This window comes from Anas platyrhynchos, chromosome 5 (genome assembly GCF_047663525.1).
Source record: "Anas platyrhynchos isolate ZD024472 breed Pekin duck chromosome 5, IASCAAS_PekinDuck_T2T, whole genome shotgun sequence".
Lineage (NCBI taxonomy): Eukaryota > Metazoa > Chordata > Aves > Anseriformes > Anatidae > Anas > Anas platyrhynchos.
In genome coordinates this window covers 39,032,344-39,054,248 of record NC_092591.1, presented here as the reverse complement: position 1 = coordinate 39,054,248, position 21,905 = coordinate 39,032,344, and the positions used below count along the sequence as shown (strand labels likewise).

The 21,905-nt window shown below is 37.9% G+C and overlaps 2 long non-coding RNA genes across 13 annotated transcripts in view; one reads left to right on the top strand and one right to left on the bottom strand.

The window, feature by feature from the left end:
• Positions 1-21,905, bottom strand: part of LOC106016894 (uncharacterized) — a 313,059-nt gene that overhangs the window by 51,719 nt on the left and 239,435 nt on the right. The gene's annotated exons all lie outside the window — the stretch shown is intronic.
• LOC106016889 (uncharacterized) lies at positions 19,124-21,120 on the top strand. 2 transcript variants are annotated; one of them, XR_001189916.5, is made up of 3 exons: positions 19,124-19,392; positions 19,668-19,792; positions 20,869-21,120. It is a non-coding gene; the product is annotated as an uncharacterized lncRNA (long non-coding RNA). The 2 variants fall into 2 exon arrangements; XR_001189917.4 differs by having other exon boundaries at positions 19,124-19,467.

Sequence of the window (21,905 nt, the reverse complement as noted above, 5' to 3'; positions counted from 1 at the left end):
CTTCTTGACCTGCTGAGGACGTGCTGAACCGGCATCATTTTAAGATGAACTCTGCAGTTTCCTCTTGTCCCTCAAACTGCAGTCAACTAGACCCTTTTCACTAGAACTCTGTGACAGATATTGTTTAGTGCAACTCAAGGAGAGCACAGCTGTTCTGCATTTGACTGAAAACTTTTTCCAACAAGTCACAGAAAGTTTTGTGCTAAACTAAATTCCAGTCTTAATAAACAAGTTAAATAAAACCTCCCAGAAGCTCCTTCCTATCTTGATGCACTCTCACTTGCCTCCAAATATTTTCACTAGTCACGCTCTGCTCAATACAAAACAATAACAAAATTGTGTTCTTGTTTATTAGGGCTGCCGGTACTTGAAAAGACAGCTGTCTTTGAAAGCTATGATCTTTGAGATAGTGGCACCTGAAAAAAACAATGCTATTTGTATAGTTATTGCTTATTGAGAGTTTTGACACATGACAAATTTATTGTTGGGAAACATTACCACGGGTCAACTGTTCTGCGTGTTTGCACAGTCTTATTCCACAGTAAATGTGAAAGACTTTACCCATCAGTACAAGAGAAATGAATAACTACACGTTTATCCTTTAGTGTCACATGAGGAACTCATGTGGAGAGTGTTACAATGCTTTATCTGTTCTGGGGTATCTTATTTGTGTTTCAAAGCACTGAGATAGGAAGTCTTCCAAAATTCTGGCCAATAACCTTTTATTTTTGAACACTGCAGAAGAATAATTGCACAACAAGGATTCTGGCTTTGGGCTTCATTTATTTATGTAAGCTCACTTAGAATTTTTCCTTCCTTCTCAAACCAACTTGCCACTATCTCTGTGTCAGAGATGGTAACCTCAATAACCCCTGCTTACTTCAATGAGATATTTCCTTGAAAAGGAAACATTTATTTTCTAGACTTGATACACATTGGGATGACCACCCAGTAGGAAATTCCAGCATTTCATTCCTTGATTTCAGTCCCTATCAGATTGACTAAGTACCTGAAATATAATCATTCTTGCAGCTTTCCTGGTATGCAGAAATAACCACATCTTGTCATGCTCTTTTTTTTTTTTTTTTTTTTTTTTTTTTTTTTTTTTTTTAAGTTCAAATGACATATTTCAATATTGAAGAATGAAACTGTTTTGATTTGGTTTGTTGAACTGACCAGAAGAATTTCTTTTTATTTTCACACCGAACTGTGTTTCCCTAGAACTGGAAAGTATCTTCAGGGTACACAAATTACCTCTGGAGAATGGGTTTTCTTCCTAGATGAAGCTTCCCATGATACATTAATCCACTAAATCAAATGGTTACACTATATTCAAGGACTTGATAAAACGCATATTTCATTTGTGTATATTAGGTATCTGAGCTTGAACTCAATAAAAAATATGTCATGATATACTGACGTTAGGCCTTATATTTTTAACATTATCTTCTTGTTTCTTTTTTGTTTGTTTGTTTGTTTTGATTTTTTTTTTTTTTTGCATTTTGTTTTATTTTAAATATTTTCTTGTCTGTAAATTCCAAAATATTTCCAGAGGGGCTTGCTCCTTCCTTCCTGCCTGCCTGTCTTCTTCTTTCCTGTCTTCCTTTCCCCCTCTCTCTCCCCTCCCCCTTCCCCCCCCCCCCCCATTTTTTTTAACTGAAGTATTGTTGGTGAATATAACTGTTTGGTTGCCTTTGTTGCCCACCAGATGTTTCAGCTGTTAAATTTCTCACTGAATCTGGCATTCTGTAACAATACATCATGAGAATTGTTTTAATGCATTTTTGCACTGCAAAAATGGCATTGTCTGCCATGACCAATCTTAGATATCTGGTTCCTTCTGTACCACTACATACTTCAGTCTTAGTGCACTTCAGTGTATAACTGCTTTCAATGCTATAGCCTGTTAACACGGGGATAATGGTAGAAGAAATAGCATGGAGTCTTCCTCCAATTTTGTCTCCCTTTTGCCACATGCCTCCATAGGCCTGTGTCTAGATCGTCCATAGACTTATGCCACAGCATCCAGAGGTTAATTTACTGGTCTTCTACACTGCTTTTCTTTCTGCAGTCATGATGGTTGCATATAACATGACGCTCAAAATTAGTAAAATATTGCCTGTTGCCAAGACTTACAATCACAATATTAATGTGCAACACTGCAGTAACCATTAGATTTATTAGATTCTGCCATGCACATTTGTAATATGGTAACACACAAGCATATTTGGAATTCAGAAACCACACAGATGCAGAACATTTTACAACATGTATATGAGGCAGTTTAGAATTACTGCAAAAATGTTCCAGCATGTGGGAGAAAGACAGATTGTCTAATTTTGAACAGCAGCTATGAATAAAGTCATACAGAACTTGGTTACATGGACTAAAGAAAATCTTAGCAATGGTCTCCCAAGGACTAGTCACAACTGAAATGTAATTAAATCTGACCAACAGAGGCTTCTATGTGTATTAGAGATTCAGGCAACTAATGTCCACCATATTAAGAGTTAGTTCTATGATTAAATGAAGTTGCATTTTCTTTCTTTTTTTTTTTTTTTTTTTTTTAAGACTGTCTACTGTGTGACATGTTGAAGAATCATTATTTTACTACAAAGAAATCCAAAGGGAAGACTTATCTGCAGAACATACAGCTCAAGATATGGAGATCAAATGGATAAACCATTTTTAACAATATTTCCTTGGCAACCAATATCATATCAAGTTATTTACCTATGCTTCTTTATTTGATTAAAAGGACCTACTGGATATTTGTGTTGTCACTGTCATATATCCTGATCTCATATCTTAACTATATACTGCTGAAAGAAAGCGTACAGCAATGAGCAGTTGGAGAAACTGCCTGGTAAGCAAACTGTAAAACACAAACAAAACATTATCCAAGTATTGAGGCCAAAGAATAAGTTAAAGAAAAGCCAGATCTCAATTCAGCTGTCACTAGAGGAGGAAATGCTCTTTCAGATTGCTGCTTTAGCAATCAGATGGTGAGTTTAGATGGGCTTTGTTTTTCTTATTATTAAATCAGGAACCTAAAAATATCAGGCCAGCATCACAAATAGAGCTGGGCAGGCTTTTCTTAAGGAAAATTTATTTAACAAAACCTTTGTACAGTGTGACTGACCCTTTACGTCCAGTGATTACCCTGTTGCCTTTGGCAGGATCCCAGAAAGGGAAGGAGGACTAAGGAGGTGATGTCTGGAGCTCTCAGAAGTACTCTTCCAGATTTAGTGATTAGTAGCAGAGGAAGAGCTGAAAAGGGCTATTTTAGAGCTTAGTCAGGGCAACCTGAGACTGAGAAAAAAAAATAAAATGAAGAAAAACCTGATGGAAATAGCAGTGCAAGGGACCTCTGAGATAGACAAATGTGTTACAGAAATGAGGCATTGCAGAAAACTTGCTAAAAGTGTGATGAGTAGCAGAGGAGGTGAAATCTGAGGAACTGAAAAGATGATAGGCAATTTTTTCAATGGATGACATGTAAAATGGACAACTGGCATAAAAGGCTGGAAGGCTGCAAGAGCCCAACAAGCCTTTCCCAGGGGAAGGCTCCACAGGTTGGCATGGCTCTGTGCTCTTACACTTGGTTCATGTGCAGCAAGGACTGCAATCATCCAGGCCCTCCACCTCTTGCCTTGCCAGATGAACTGTGCCTGGTGCCAGGCCTCCTTTCAAAAGGCTCCCTCAATTTACAGCAGATAAGCTGGACAAGGGCCCTGTTTGCAGGCTGCCTAGCCAGACAGCTGGCCTGCACACTCAGACCACAACCACAGTCAGGGCAGAGCACAGCCTGACCAGCAAGCCCACCAGTGGGGCCAGGGGTTTGTGTGCCCATCCCAGGATGACAGCTGCTGCACAGGCAGGCCTTGGGAGGCCGCACTAGCTGAAGGCCCTAGCAACACATCCCAGTTGTTGTCCTTTGCCTTGCAACAATGTCTGCACATGCTGATTTTCTTGATTTTATTATTATTTTCAGTTGTATGACATTTGAAATAGCTTTGGGGGTCATTTGCTGATGTGTCACTGTCCCTTGAAAGATTGCTGTTTGTGATTGTGTTTGTTGTACCTGCCTTCATACAGGCACTGTGTCTGCTCCATGGCAGTGTGACAGGTACATTGACAGTACTTAGATGTTGAATGCTTCTTGTGAATATAGGTGAAAAGTTGGGATCACTTGATTATCTCACCTGCTCTTGTATGTAAAATAGCCCATGGCATTTCACACAGGTATTTTTCATGGAAGAAACCAAAAATATTAACTGCTCCATAAAACTATACATAGAAAATGAATATTTCTCAGCTTGGTAACTGGGAAGGTGGCTACTTGATTTTCCTGAAGCACACACTGAGAGCTTATGCCACATTTTATACTACACCTTGAGAACACATAGACTGCTTTAAAATAAAAAAGCCAGGCTCCTTGTGAGAATTTGAAGGAAAATTAATGAGTTCTTTGAATTCTGGGGTCACAAAAGAAGTCCAGCTGAAAGAGATTATCAGTGGGAAGTATGTGTCTTTAATTTCTGTAGTGTTTGTTTATATGTCTTCAGAAAAACTGCACTTCTTTTGCCCAAAGGAGAGAGGGAGGGAAAAACAAGGTCATCATGAAATTTAAAAAGCTGCCTCAGAAAAAATATTAGTTCTCGTTCTGAAGAACAGTAGAGTTGTCATAATGCTGCAACATTCTTATTAAATTTGAATGTGATGATATTTTAGACTGTAGACACATCAGTCTGCAAGTTGTTGGGACCTGCATTTGAACCTCCTCCGGAATGATTTGATCACAGGAGAAAAATGGTATCTGGAGGTGTGGAATGAACACACACGTTCTTTAACCACTTCAGTGCAAGCCACAGAATCTGAGCTAACGTTAGCAGAGAAGAGCAGCCTAAGCAGAGCTGTCTAAGTTCACAGAGAAGAGTGCTTACTAATCCTGCTCTGCTGACAGGGTGACAACTTCTGTTAGCAAAATAAGACAGGCAGCTGGAGGGGCACCTACATTTGTCAGAAATAGTCTGATATTCAACCATCTAAGCATAACTCTAGGGTGCTGTGTACTGTTGTAGCAGCTGAAAATCTTTTCACATATTTTTTCACATACTCTGAACAGACATTTGAATTCATTATTTTTTATAAAGGAATGCAGTCTATGGTTTCTGAGATTTCCACGCAGATCCCTCAAACCTGAAATAACAAAGGATTCCAACGCCTATTCTGTTTGGGAACTTTATATATTAATCTGTAATCTGAATTGTAAGGCTGGCTCCTTGTTTAGTTAAAGTTCATTGTGGATACTCCCAAACAGTAGTGCGGAAAACACTTGTACGTCAGAATTTGGAAGTTTCTATTACAACATTGGAGTTGCTGTCCTGTTTACAGTCCTTCAGCATTTTTATCTTAGAAACACCTTGGGCAGCTATGCCCATTACATAGCCAGGGTACTGCTGACCCAGAGCCGAACATCGTGAGACTGTTGCTGACCTCTTCCCCTCCTTACAGTGTGGGGCTGACTTTTCATAATGGGCTTCCCCACAGGGTATTGTTACAGCACTCTTTTGAATCACTGCCCCATGATTCTGCAGTTGTGGGAGTGACAGTCTTAGATATGGCCCTAGAAATCCCAGTGCTTTGTTACTACATTTGCTGTCTTCCACTGTCTTCACTTTCAAGCTGAAAGCAAAATATCTCCCCTTGCTGTAATCCAGTGCTAGTCCTGAAGGACCTCAGAACTTCTCACCTACTGGCTTCTTTGCAGTATATGAATGCAAGGCATACTGAACATGTATTTTCTATGTAAGAACATTATTTCAGATGACTGTTTGGCAAAGAAAATGTTTCAGGATAGGAAAAAACAGACTAGCTTGAAAATGCTGCCAAAAGCACCGAATCTTTTTTGAGGGCAGACACTTTGGATGCTTCAGCTGGCAGAAAACCACTGAGGGATATTTTTCAAAACATAAAGTACTGTCCTTTTGAAACTGCCCAGTTCTTTAGAAGAATGTAAAGTGTATTCACAGGATACTGGAACCCAGCCACCTAACACTGCTAGAGTAGGAACAGTTCTTGCAAATCAGAATTGGACTTTATTTTAATAGTACTAATAAAATGGACTGAAGGAAACTCTTGCATTTGAGTAGGAGTTTATTTTTAGGTAACTCAGTGGCTAAAAATAGAATTTCTATACATAGGAACCACATTTTGCCTCTGGTGTGGGTGTTTCTGTCTCACTGGACTTGGATGTGACTACTGGTGACAGATGAATTGTCAGTTCTGTGCTCATGGGAAGCCACACTTGCATCGCTTTGGAAGCTTAGCAATGAGCTGGTGGAATGCCGAACCCAGTCTGAGACATAAACTCAGAGAAAATAAGTATTTATCCATGCGTGGTATGGGCACCAAATCTGTAGGCGTTCTCTGAATTGTGTTTAGAATGTGGCGCCCTTGCTGACTGCCACCTCTTGGGGCTTTTAGAAGTGTTCCTTAATGAATTATATAAAAGTCTGAAAGTCTGCCCTTCACCCCCCCCCCCCCCTTTTTTTTTTCCATATTTTTGTTCATGCCTTTCCTTTCCTTGCACCTCTCTGTGAGAAACGTTCAAATGGACTTGGGGAGAGGAACAGCAATGTGGGCCATTGGACTAGTGAACCAGAACAGTAAGGATCATATTAAGTATTGTCTGCCTGGTTCTGTTGAGCTGACCTATAAATTATCATTACACAACTTTGTAACATGAGCTATAAAAATAAGTATTGAGAAATGAATAGGTCAGAGAATGAGAATGAGTTCATTCTGTTGTGATTTCAAAACCACAATAGTTTTCCCCTTTCCTCTTTTCCCCCAGAAGCAGAAATGAAATTACATCATTTTACCTAGGTTTATCTATCAGATTTTCTATAATTCAGCTGTAGATTTGAGAGCTCAAGCAGTTCAAGAGCAACTTATTTCTCTTTATTTTCAACTGTTTTTATTGCTTTTCTATTTTATTGAAATACAGCCATTCACTATATTGGATTCTAGCTATGTTTCTTCATTGTAATGAAAGGTCTTTTTTTTTTTTTTTGGTGTGTACCTTTGAAAGAGACTACACTGAGAGATTTCTGGACTGTAGTCTAACCACACAGAAAATACTGTACGTATATATTTACATCAGTACTGCTATATTGTTATCAACAGCTTTTCACAGTCTATAAGGACTTACTACTCAGAAAATGATTTTATTTCTGTAACTCAGTTTTAAAGAGTTAACAGCTAAGGGTGCTAATAAATCAAAAACTCATGCGTAAAGCTATAGTGCATAAGAAGATTAAAACAATAAAATTTTACTGATTTAATAAATGGAAAAAACAACCAACCAAACAAAATCCACAAAGATTCTTAAATCTTAAATGTTGGGATCCATAAGACTGTAAATAGCTTATTCTAGAAACAAAAATATGCGAATATAGTCCTTCAACACATTCAGAGCACTGAAAATATGTTCTATGCAAATCTGTGTACCTTTTGAAAATGAACAATATGACAACAGAAAGCATACTTCTTCATATTCAGACATAGCAAGCATTTGCAGAGAGAGGCAGACAGTGTGATCAGAGAGGCTTGCGCTAACTCCTTCCATTCTCCTGGCATGGTGCAGCTCAAGCAGTGCAGCTCTTGGAGCAGCGCAGGCCAGCACTGCTTGTTCTGCATGGGTGCAGCTGTAGTTATTCTGCTTGTGAAGCCTATGGCACTAGCTGCGAAATTGAAGCGCACAGTTTAGGTAGATAAGCAATAGGAGATCAAAGGCCTTATTCTGGAATATTTACAATTTCAAGAGACCAGCTCAGAGGGGGAGAAAGAGGTGCCACTGCCTATAAAGGGGTTCTGAATTAGAAGGAAGCTAGAATATTGATCCCATGGCTTAAAAGCACCTGGGATCTGCTGAAATGGTAGCTTCCTCACAGTAGAAAATACTGGCTATCAATTCTAATATCGAAGTGTTCCTTTATGCCCAGTCCTGCTGTGTATCAGTGACTTTTTTCAAATACTGGTTACCACCAGGAAATGTGAATATCATTACCAAAACACTGCATCTCCCTGGGCAGCTCCTAGGACTGCTTCATTATAACGAGTCATGGTCTAGTCTTGAAATGCCTGCTTCTGTTCTTGGAAAGAGTTTCATAAAACCAGATGCATGTCAGAAACCTGCATAAGTGGAAACTCACTGAGGTTCATGACTGCTACAGTGAATGCCATGCTAGCTAAGCTATCCTTCGGCTTATTCTCTATAGCCCTGTAATTCCTGCCTGCTCCACTTTGGGGACCCAGGCTTGAATGGCCCTGCCTGGGTCAGATGTTTCAGATCAGGCCCACTCCTGTCAGCCATGGAGCCATAGCTCAGATCCAGAGTGGAGTCACATTTCTTTCCCTGGTGGCCCTGGGCAGAGAGCTGGCTTGTCCCCTGCTTGTGTCAGCCCCAGCCAGCAGAGAGGCCACCTGGGCATCCAGGGCAGCTGGGGCTCAAGAGGGAGTTCAAGCCTGCATCTGACGTGGCAATGTTCTTGGCTGCCCAGGCTTCCACAGAAGGGGAGGGTTTCATTCCCCTCGACTGCGCTGGGGCCAGGTAACTCAGCGACACTTATGTGCTTTGTATCTAATAGACAATGAGAGTTATGCTCCTCCAGACTATGATTACAGGAATAAATGTCTAATGCTTTTGCTCTGAGTCATCCTCAAGAGCAGCCTATCAGTCTCCAGTGACTATTTTTGGAGCCTGGCAATACACATATCCCCAAAAAATCTCTTTGCTGAGTGACTAAAGGAGACAGGTTCCTAACTGGCACTCTGAATCATCTTGCTGTGGCCAAGCATCTAACTATTTAGCTGTTGAAACATCTGAGCTGGATATGTCTTCAGCCAGTCTCTGATAAAATCAGGAATCAAACCCAGGAATCCTAGTTCACAGATTTTATTTTATTTTTTTCCTGTAACCATTATAAAACACATTGTACTTTTCTACCTCTAGGTATTTTCCATTATTTCAACTTCCTTCTGCAACTCAGACCTAAAGCTGCTTGCAAAATTCTACTTTCAGACACACACGGGAAATTCTGACATAGAGAACCAGAGGGTTTATCAGTTCATTTTTTTCTTTTAATTTCTTGAGGTATAAATTTTAATGAGCTAAAAAGAGATAATATAACCTCTTCTTTGATTTGGTGTTTTTATGTCTGTAATCTTTCCACTTGCTGCAGCTCTCTGAGAATTTTATTACTAAATTAGATGCAGATTATTGTAAGGCATCTTGAATGCTCACATCCCTAAGCAGTTATATAATTGCTTTGGTCAATGTGTTTTTGTTTGTTTGTTTTTAAGATTCAACTATAAAAAGCACATTTGTTACAACTGAAGATTTGGATTCAGTGAAAGACTGTTCTTCATAAATGATACTCCAACACCTTGAGTCACATCAGGGGCAGCACATGTGCTGTGCTGGGATCAGTGCTAGGACCTCTGTCTTCAGTTTATTGCCTGAAGACTTGAAGTGCAAAAGAAGCACACTTGAATATTTGTAACTCTTACATGATGTAGCACCTTCTAATTTCCCCTGTCACTTTTTACAATTTCCCTCTCTGTGTTCAGCCCTTCTATGGCAATCAGTGTTTCCAGATCCTTCCTAGTCTTCACTAAACTGAGGAATGGTGTTTTGCCCTGAAATGTTAGCTCTCCAAACAAGAATGACAGGAGTAATCCTTTGGGGTGCTTGTATTTTTAATTCACTTCTTTTTCCCAAGAGTTGTCTTCTTTTGACAAGGCACATGGTTGCAGCCTAGAGAGCTTTGGGATCATTGCCTATCATTTTCTCTTGGGAATACTTGTTGTGAACCTACTGGCTTTATCTTTCACTGCCTGATTTGGTCCCTCAGCTTTTTCAAGGGGTACACAGTGATTCTTAACCTCAGTGATAAACCAGATGAAGTGGTTCAGATGCCACAAGTAGTAGCTTGCAGCCCATTTTCTCCTTGTGGAATATGCCCTCATCATTTCTGACAGGTAACGATCCTGTTTTCTCTAGCTATCCAGACTTCCTGTCCCTGCTAGTGTTTATGAACATTTTATATTTCTGGATGTTTGTCAGTTTAACCACCACCTTTTGTTATAAATGGTATTACTCATTATGGAATTGAATATATATATATATTTATTTATGGATGTGTCTTGCACATATTGCTAGTAATGGGCTACAGTAAGGTCAAGATAAGAGAGGGTCCATCTAAAGCAAACCTCTTGTCCTGGTATTGCTCCTTCTGTCAGGAAAAAAAAAAAAAAAAAAAAAAAAAAAAAAAAAAAAAAAAAAAAAAAAAAGCACCTGTTGTGCAGATGCTTTTGTGTGTTAATACACTGAACAATAAAGCAGTTTGTTCCTTTTCCATTCCTTATGGTATGTATATTGCAAGCTTCTGTCTGATGTAATCTGCCTATTTAACTTGTGGTTTCCTGGTCAGTTTTTAGAATTGTTTTGTGTTTTCTCATGAATTCCAGAGGGCTACTTCCCTGTGAATTCATATGTGTCTGGCTCACACAAGAAATAGACGGCTAGGTCTATGGAAAGTCTCACTATACACTCTTCTTATTCCTCAGTGTCTGAGGCTCTTGCTCCAGGATAAAATGGCAATGGATGGGGCAAATCCAAATGGAGAAAAACAGTATGGTACATGCTCTGGCAGGGCATGACAAGTGCTACATGTAATCTTAAAAAAATAAACAAAAATCAAAATATCAAAATTCTATTTTCCAATGACACTGTGCAGTTCCTGCTTTGGTAGACTGGACTTTTGACAAGGCCTTCTTTGAATATTTAGAAAGAAAATTGTCAGCTATCTGACGGAAATCCTAGATAGGATGCAACTTGTTTTATCCAGTAAAAATCCTACATAGGATGCAGTTATTTTTGGAGGACATGGACTTATTTAGTAAATAAATTTGCAAGTATGAAACAACATTTTAGGAAAAGGTAGAAGGCATTTAGTTCATGCTTATGACACATGCCCTCATTTAAACCGTTGTTTGCTACATCTAGCATGAATTTGAATGTGATAGAAGCCCATGGACTGAGAGTTTTAGTCACAGTTTGTTATATATAATTGGAGAGCTTGCATGTGAAAAGATTATTGTCACAACTTTGCTTTAACTAAAAAAAAAGCCTTCCACAGACCTGAATTTTTGCTGTCTTCCATACATATGATATATTGGGTACATATCTATACTAAAAGCTTACAGATTTGCTGAGAAAATTTCTGTACATGGAAGTGGATTAAAACACTAGGAAAAAAGAATGGACCTATAGAGAACAGAATCACAGAATCACAGAATTTCTAGGTTGGAAGAGACCTCAAGATCATCAAGTCCAACCTCTAACCTAACACAAACAGTCCCCACTAAACCATATCCCTAAGCTCTACATCTAAACATCTTTTAAAGACTTCCAGGGATGGTGACTCCACCACTTCCCTGGGCAGCCTGTTCCAATGTACAGCCTTACAGGAGTTATAGCCTGTTTGTTTCTCAAGACCTGAGTATGCAAGGTCTGTGCTTAGGTACATGCTCAACAATGTGAAAACTTCCCTTTTAATAGGTTAAAACATTTCTGTGGTTTAGATTCAACTTCCAGTGAAGCTGATGTTAAATAAATATGATCCATAGTTGCATGTAGTTACCACAAGGGGAAAAAATAAAGGAGTTATTGAAGCCCACTCTTACTAATTGGCTCACTTTCCCATTGTCAGGGACATGTTTGCAGTAGAACAGTGCAAGTTTGTCGCTCATTCACCAGTATCCTCTCATATTTCATCCCATGCATGAAGTGCTGTCATGTGCTGTCCACCTTCATTGCTGAGGATCATTTGATAACACATTCCTGCATACCAAAACAGAGAGGGTACATTTCCTATTCACACCACACTTGTTTCATTGTGGTGGCAACTTTTTCTCAAGGCAAAGGGAAACCAGCCAGTTACATACCTTCCTGTAATTGTTCCAGTGATGTGTTTGCAGAAAGCCAGCCAAATACACAGCCTCTAAAAGGTGTCCTAGTGCAGATCCAGAACACTGCTAAATGAGTGTATGTTCATTAATACTCTAAATGAGTATGTTAGTTCTGCATTTTATATTCATACCTGTACTATTTTTCTTGCAGTCTATGAATGCGATTAGAAAATTAAGTAATATCTGTGCTGAGCTGAATAATGTGTGCATTTTAATAAATCCTGGAGCTTTCCTGTTTTCTGTCGGGGCACTCTGCAGAGTGCCGGTGCATGCACACTCAAGGCGACCGGAGCAGTCTGCTAGAACAGCCCTTGATGGAACAGCCAACAAAGGGCTGCAAAGTGCACAGTGCCCCCATTGGGGGGGGGGGTGGTGGTGGTGGTGGTGGTGAAACTAAATTGCTTTGAATGCTAAAGTACTGAAACTAATACTTATAGAATCATAGAATATCCTGAGTTGGAAGGGACCCTTAAGGATCATCAAGTCCAACTCTTGACAGCGCACAGGTCTACCCAAGTTCAGACCACTTGACTTAAAGCGTGTGAATGCCTTGCTGATTGGCGAGATCATGGACGTGACAGAAATTAAGCGCATACTTAAGTGCTTTGGCAGGCTGGTCTTTTATTGAGTTAGGCTATTCTGATGGAGATGGTGAATGGTTAAATGTGTAACTTGACAGTTCCTCCACTTCCAATGTTTTAAGCTTTTTACCATAAGCTCAGAGGTTTAGATGCTGAAAACAGTCTAAATAGCATAAGCACTTGTGAAAACGTATACCAAAGCTCCAAGGACAAAAATGTCGCATCTATGAGCAAAAATGTAAGCTCAGCAGTCTTTAGCTAAGAACCAAGAGCAATGGCTGACTACTTCAGTGGTAGTAAATGCTTTATTTACCACTGTCTTCAGATGCACGTTGGATCTTGACAGTGCTTGTAAAAAGCAGGCACTTTTATTTTGTATTTGCAATAATATCTTTCATGCTTGACTTCTGGCACTAAAGTCTAAAAAACTAGGTTGCTGAAGAAAGCATATTAACTTGAATGATTATTTGGTTAATTGATTGAAATTCATCTACATTTAATACCATCCCATTCTTCCAGGGAGCATAAATATCTCTACTTGAGTTTAGATGCACCAGTTTGGTACAACCTTCCTTTGGGGTGAATAGATACTATAGGCAACGTACTTAGAAGTAAGTTTGTATGCTCTTCAATTTGAAACGATGATCCCTGTCTTTTTTCCAGTCTTTTCTTTTTTTCTTCTTTCTTTGTATTCACTACACTATGCATAATCCTTTCTAAATCAAGATATTGCGTATAACCACACCATAAAATCTGGGCTTTCTTTTGAAGCATGCACTTTCAACTTCTTCTACTAACATGGGTATTTTTGAACTCAAATTGCAAACACATATGTGATCTTTTTACTGTGTATTGATCACCTTTTCCTTCATTACTCCTATTCTTTTTACCAAGTCTAAGTGAGTAAAAATAACAGGCTCATAAGTCAGCTTTTATCTCTCTAATCACTGGACTCATCAGGTAAAATATGAGGAAGGTCTGGGCGAAAAGTAAAGTATTTCTTCAGTTAATTACAGATGTACTTTCTATAATTAATAGAAATTATTACTTAAACAACTCTGAGAAAAGGAAGCAAAGACAACTTCTTGGCCATAAATATTAGAGCTCTGCCAATGTATTTAAGGAGGTCAAATGACCTGACAACATGCCTGAACCCTCATCTGGTAAAATAATAAAGAGGCTTAAGAATTCCTATATAGCCTTCCAATTTAACTGTGCTAAGGGATTTCTTAAAAAGAAATGTGGTATGGGGGGAAAAACAAAGCAGAAATCTAAAAAGAAAACAGTGAAATAATTTTCTTTGTGTCTTTTAAAAAGAACAGCTGTAATATATTACTGCTTATTGTCCTCAACTATATTTCTTCTTGGCATAGATAAGTTTCTGCCCAGCTAATTAGAGAGATTTTCAATCTTTGGCTTTTCCTTGCTACAGTTCTTATATGATCATGTTTTCTCTCAGTTACTTATGGACAGAGGCATGCTGGGAAGCACTATCATACTATATAAGCAATTGATTTTAAAAAAACATCCCATTTAGTTTTGAAAATACCCCTCAAATATACTGGTAGCATTTTGCAGACCTTCACAACAGGCCTAATCCGGTGAAGTCAGTGCAAGTCTTTCCACTGACATCAATGGGCAGTGGATCAGGGCTCATTTATGTGCTGCTTCTAGCTGTACTTTCCCCATTCTTTAATTCTTCTCTGTTTTCCTGCTGAGATTTATTGAACCTGATAGAGATAATTCTTGCTTTTTTTTTTTTTTTTAATTCTACACAGGTGGTAAATCTTTTGTTTATAAAGCATCTTCTAGACCAGCAAGTTTTACCAGCTGTTTAACAACCCAGTAGAAGGAACTGTATTTGTGCTGAGAGGACACAGATGGATGGAGCAGCTATGCTGGAGCAGTTTTGGGCAAAGACCACCAAAGCACAGAGGCTTCTAATGTAAAAGCTACCCCATGACTTCAAAGCTCCAGTTTCAACTCCTGTGTGCAGAAGACTGCTGTGTGCCCTTATACATCTTCAGGGCACCTACCACCTTGGACTTAACAGCAACACTAACATGTACTGTTTGATTTGGACAATTTATTTTTGCCAAATTGGTCCCCTGAACAAACCCAAAAAAAGGAGTGAAAAAGTGTTTTTCTTATAGATATAGATTTTTAGTTCATAAGATATAATTAAATCTGTGTTATCTTAGTGTAAGTGAGTCTATATGTCTTTGTAGAATCAAATTGGCCTGCAGCTGGCCAAAGCTACTCATCCTAATTGTCTGTTCTGGAGTAATTCTGGATTTAGGTTTGGAAGAGCCCAGTGACTAACAGATATTTGAAGGGGAGGTTGTTGTTGGTGTTCCTCTGGAAGCCATTTACAGAATGATGAGAGAGGTGGTGGGGAAAAAAAAAAAAAAAAAAAAAAAAAAAAAAAAAAAAAAAAAGAAAAAGCATGGAAAGCAAGGTACAGGACAGTTCTTTGCACAGGGTCATTAGACTGGCACCTGGAGTGGGTTAGCCTCCTATCTTAAACTTGCCAACACCTCAGTAATTCAGCAATCAGAAAAAAAAAGAACACCAGGAGTGACAGAGGTACTGAGAGAGACTTGCTGCTTCTCCCCATGTAATAGTGATAGGACAGCAGTGAGCAAGGGTCAGTATGGGTCACTCGGTCTTCCTGTAAACAACAGCAACCTTTTTCACAGTGAAGTGCATCACATTTTTGTTGTCTCTATAAAAAGAACAAAATACCTCCCCCATCAATTCCCCATCAGAGTACAGTAATGAAACACCCAGCTGCAGATGCAGCAAAAATCATTCCAGTTCTGCTCAGTTATTGTCTGTCTCATCTTTAGCAGATGGCTGGACGATGATGTCTGCAGTAATAAAAATATTAAAAACAAAAACTGCCAGCTGAATTGGAAAACTGACTAATTTCTATTTTTATAATGTGGTACATGAAGCCATTATTTCTGGAGCCAGTAATGGTCATATTCAGCAACAGCCATGTGAGAACATTTCGTGACGAGAAGAAGCTCTACTGGACTGCTCCATCTCCAGTCTTCTGGAAAGAGAGGGCACCTCACAGCATAACCAGAGCACGCAGGAAAAATCTGGCCAAAGACAGCCCTGTACTGCTTCCATATGTCACTTGAAAGAACGCTGGTAGCTGTAACAGTGGTAGTAGCAAGAGACATTCTTCCTCACTGAGGCAGAATATTTGAGGCTTGCTTCATTACTGCTTACACAAGGCACACACATTGCATAGTCAAGCATTGCCTGGCACTACCACTTTTGTAGCAAGACATCTTTGGAGCAATTCCTACCATGGCCATGCCTTGGCCTTCAGCTGCATTCTGGGTTCTCCTCTTGCTCCTTGACATGTGCAGATTTTCTTGCTGTGGGACGTGGAGATATAATGTCAAATGTAAGCACAATTTTTTACAGTTGAACTGTAAAGCAATGTCCTATGTTCTGGTTTACATAAAAATAGAGTATGACTAAAAGTTATGAACAGATGATGCTGCATGAATGCTCACTGGGTAATGATCTTGGTTATGTTTATACAGGATAGATTTCTAAACAACAGAAGACCATTTGGCACTAATTCATGCACTCATATCATTTCCTCCAGGAGAGTGACATTCTATCACTCTGTCATTGAGGTGCATTGTCTGGATCGTATTGGCAATTTCTGTGAAATTTTAACTTAGTGAAAACAGGCTGGTGTTATTCAGAGCTGTGGGCTAGTAACCCAGTTTTTGAAGTACAGGAAAGAATCCTTCTCAAACTCAGACCCTATGAAGGCATCTTGGCTGTCACAGATAATCCCTTTGTCAATATAGTGACATTCAGAGTATCCAAAAAGCTTATTGGTTCTGTTACAAATATTGTTGCTTTTATGTTCATAGTTAAAAGGCAATTTAAAGATTATCCTGAGATTTGGGTGTTTGCTTTTTCTATGAAAGAAGTTCACTGGGTTATGAAAACAGCAGTTCTGATTGCTTTATGGAAAATGCTTCATTTGCTGCACCTGTTATCTCATATCTAACATTTAGTGTTAATTGTTATTACCTGTTATTAAAGAGAACAACCTCTGGTCTTGTTCCATCTTTCCTTGCGAAAGTTCCATTCAGCAAGGGGACAGGAATAAATGAAGAACTATGTTATGTTGTCATGTTGCAGTATGTTAGACTTACCATTTGTCATGCACTAATTAATGCTGGTTTATTTCAGATTCTATGGCTTCTAAATTATTGTATTTTTTTGAAGGAAGGAAAATGCACAAAGCAATTTGTATGTTTTCAATTCATTTCCTTAAAAAGAAAAAAAAAAAAAAAGTATTGCTTTCCTGGGGGGTTGGGTGTAAATGGATTTTTAGTTTGTTTGTTTTTCTGAAACTGCATTTTTTTCTTCATTCATTTAAGCTTAGATATATGTTCCAAGTAAGATTGTCCCCTCATCATCCTTCACAACCTGGGAACTACAGTAGCACCTTTCCTTTTCAGTGAAAGATGGGGATGGCTCAAAACTCTGAAATCTAGGGCATATCAGTCATTCTTTATCTTATTTCGCCATCTACAAACCCAAACCAAAATGTTACCTGCCTACCTTATAACAGGGTGAGACTTTGTGAGCAAGTGTTTCAGAACTGCCACTGAAAAGCTTGAGGGAAGTGAAAATGTTGGCCTTGTCATTATCTCTAAGAGAAATAAAAATTCTCTGTGTGTGGTTTTGTTCAGTAAGCATTATTTTTAAATCTGAAATTACTTTAGATATTGAAAATGTGCTTGCACCCTTGCTTTACTACAGAGTAATAAAATTTTAAAATGAAATACTGTCTCTTATCTGACTCTAGCAATTTGTCACAGTAGGACTTGCTGAGCTGGATGTGGTATGTACACATTTAACAACAAATTATTCCATAATAAATTCTCACACAATATGCCTGCAGGCCCACAGCTTACTGACTTGTTCTGTGAAGAAGTTCCTGCTGCTGCTTGCTTTCAGCCTGCCACCCACTGGGTCCCATTTATGGTCTGAAGTTCTTATATTGAAGGAGTTGATGAACAATCAGTTTTATTTTATTTTATTTTATTTTATTTTATTTTATTTTATTTTATTTTATTTTATTTTATTTTATTTTATTTTATTTATTTATTTATTATTTATTTCATTTTATTTTTTCAGAATTCTCTAAAGCTTTGTCATATTTCACCCTAGCTGGCCTTTCAGTCATGAGAGCCCTGTTGACTTGGCTGCTCCGTGCATTTGCTACCATTGCTGCTGCCCCATCTGTACCTCTTCCGACTCCACTGAAGTTGTTCTTGAGTCTGAGGACTGATTCAGGATGCAGCATGGATTTATGCTGTGGCAAAATTCTGTGCTTCAGTTGATCTCTATTACCTACCTAATAATTCCTAGAATTTTATTTGTTTCTATAACTGCTACTGAGCAGTAAGTTTTTTTTTTTTTTTCTTAGTTTTCTCACATTCTGAACTTTTCTGGGGTGATAGTGGTCTTCCTAGAGACTTTCATTTTATATATTTTTCCCCTTCATTTTTGAATAACCACTTACTTTTGACTACTTTGAATCTGCCACCTGCTATTTTCTTCTGATGTCTTCTATTATCTTCTTGCATTGGAGAAACCCAATGAAACAGTAGACATCAAAAATATGTTCCATTTATTAAATGATCTATTTTATTTTATTTTATTTTTTTATTTTATTTTATTTTATTATTTTATTTTATTTATTTTATTTTATTCCTACTGCATTGCTTCAGAAAGAAGTCAAATATATATTTTGCTTCAGTCAAAATATATTATATATATTCCAAAATGAATTTATGGTCAAAGTATGAGTAATTTTTAGAAATCTTTTAATATTTTAAATTTTTCAAAAATTAATTTCAATAAAATTTTTGTACATCTCATAAAAGTGGTGGGAGATAATATTGGAAGCAAGTCACCTCTCTTCTCTTTAGTAGAATCTCTCAGACATGTATAGGATAGAGTATATGCCAATGTTTTATCCTGAATTAACAGCTCTGAGGCAAGAAGATTTTTCCATAAGTTTTAAAGGGTTGAATGGGATGCTACTGAGAGAGAGAATCCTTCAAAACATAGCTGGGCCTGGCACAGAGCCACTCTAAACATTTGGTTGGACTGATGTTAAAATTTCTATCTTGCAAGTATTTGAGTTTTAAATCAATAGAAATATTTGATTAATTATTTTGCCTTAATTCAAGTTTTTTAAAGCCAAAACATTAGACTGCAGGCAGGCAATCTCTTCTGCATGCCTTTAATGCAACCTCAAAACACATTAAATTTTTCAAAATGAAGCTTAATCCTTGATAATTTTCAGTTTTAAATTCCTACTATTTTTTTCCCCATGATTAATTACAACAGATTGTATTCATTAGCTACAGTCATTTGCCATAAAGGGAATGGACTAAACTAGCAACATTTTGTGCATTGTAGAATAGAGTTTGCAATGCATTTTCAGCTAAGAGACAGTGCACAATTTCTTTCATCCTGACATCTTGTAGCAAGGAGACATCCTGGACTGGTGCATGCTTCCAATACTACCTCTGAGGGGAGCCATTTTCCAACAGTTGTGATTAGTGTCATGGAAACCATATATCTTTTTAATCCTTGCATCATTACATGGGCCTGATTCTATTCATGCTTAATTGACATGAATCAGAAATAGGTCAGCAGAAGACCACAGCCCATTTCAACTGAACACACATCAAATAAGATGAAAACCCTTGAGGTACTTCTGTTGTTTTCAGTATGGCACACAGAAGAGAAAGAGTAAAATGAAACCGTACAGAAGAAATAGCATTAAGTTATTTTTCTTTTTAATATCCATTTGTGTGTGATTTGGTGAAGTTCATTCAGTAGAGAAGACATGCTATGCCAAAGCTTTGTCATATATAACTGTATAAATATAGAATATTAATGTTTATTTCAAAATCTGGTTTAATGGTATGTTTTCATTTATCTGAAATTAAGGACATATTCTGCAATTTGAAATTTCATTTTCAGCTGAAATCCTGAATGGCAAGAATCATTTTCAAGACCACAACTTCACTTGGAGGTACAGGAGGAGGTGGAGGAAGAGAGATGAAACAACTCAGCAAACAAACGGAAATTGAATATAATCATTATCGGTAAGTTATGCCTGGGTTTGGCAAAGAAAGCATCCAATGACTTCATGTATTTTACATTACTCTATAGCCCACTGGAGTTTGGTTCGCAAATGTTCTTAGATGCTGAATTGTCCTGATATGTGTCTCCCTGATATGTGCTTAGGAATATAGTTTATTTGTTGATGAGGCCAGCTGGACTATGACTGAGAAAATGTCATTCTTAATTACAGTGCTCTGAGAAATCTTAAAAAAACTCTACAAAGAGTGGGCAAATGATGTAGTTCAAGATTTTACATAAATCCCAGGGTGAGAGATTAGTGAAAGCTTTTCCTGTACTTTGAACTTCCACTATTCCATAGATATTTACTTTAAAGACACACCAAATATGTTTCATGGAATGTAGCTAAATGTAGGTTATATGAAGAATTTTCAAACATTCTTAAAAATGGTAATTTCTACTTAATTTCTGTATTTGTTTATATTTTTATTTTGCACTTCACAGAAGACAAATGACTGAAAAGTTAACTTTGAATAAACTTTGGAGCAAAAGCTCTTCAAATGGCTCTAAAATAAGTCAAAGCAAATTGTCTCAGTTTGCTTGTGTAGATCCAGCCTGACCAGGCTCAATAACAATGTGACAATGCCAATTGCTGAAAACCCACTGTCATCTAAAATTACGAAAAAATTCAGGGTAAGGACAAAAATATGAAGTAGCTGGTGTAGTCAGTTCTGCACCAAGTTCTTTTTATGCTCAGCAGTGTTCTCAGAGCAGACCAGAGGTTCTAGATCTGGCCTATTCTGAGACTCTTAACAAAGCTACAAATTGTGGAGTTCTGCAAGGAACAGAGAGGCATGTATGGATTAGAATTTTGACTGATTAGACTGCGACCACTGCTATATTATTTCATGCAGACTTAAAAAAAAAAAAAAAAAAAAAAAAAAAGAATCCCCAAAACCCAATCATATGATAACTTCTGGCTGAACTCCTGCACAATGTGAACTGGAGTCAAAACTTGCTTTAGCTAAGCCAACTCTCCCTTGGCCCCAGCTTTCAAATAATAACAGTTGTTATTTTTGTTTTGTTTTTTTCCAATTAGATGAACAAAACTTCTTGGGATGTCTTTCAACCTCCTTCCACTGAATCACTCCAAAGTAATAGTAGATGATTTAGACAAATGATCTGAGTTACTGATTTCATGGATGGAGAGAATGAGTAAGAAGCATACTCTGTCCCTTGGCTGTCATTCACTGCTTTACCATATCTGCACTCACATCCCAGTGAATGCGTTGATTACTGTTCTGGATTCTCCATTTAATAAACTGCATTAAACTCTCCCTGGAAAAAAAAAGCAAATGAGTGGTCTGGCTTATCTACTTTTATCTTGGCACAATAAGACATTTTTTCTAATCAGCTGATTTGGAGAGAAGTTTGCCATGTTGAAACTGGGGACAAGTTTCACTCAAATTGAATTGAACTGCCTCCTGCTTACAACTATACAGCTCTTTGCTGACAGCTCATGCACTCAGAATTTGGGCAAGATTTGCATGGCCCTGAATCAAAATAACATTTACAGTAGTTTTTTGAGTGCTTGAAAGGCATGGTGATGATCTAAGACTAGCATTTAGTCCAAACCTAAAGATCTGTTCCAATATATTCCAGTCAATCCTTACCTTGGGATTTCAGACTAACGGCAGGGGTTCAAAATGTGCTTTTATTTATGAACTTTGGGTGGGAGACATGCAAAGTTTAGAGCAGAATAACTTTCCAGTCTATAGGGATAAATATGCTGTTGGGTTCTGTGAGAATCTCAGATAACTGTCTCTATACCCACAAATCCATATGTTTCCTCACAGCTGCTATGGCATGAGACACATCAAAGGGAGAGGCTAAATATCAGGAGACCTTGAAATTTAACCTGTAATAAAATAGATATATGACAGCATTAAATTCCAGCCAAAACATATTGGCATTTACCAAATTTGGAGAGGAAGACATTGCAATCCAGATTGCAAGCTTTTTTAAAAAAAAATAATTATTTTTTTATTTTTTGGAATGATGATTTTACAGTAATTGTAAGTCACATGCTTGCAAAGTGCATAACAAAGCTGTTATTGTTCCATTTTGATTATTTTT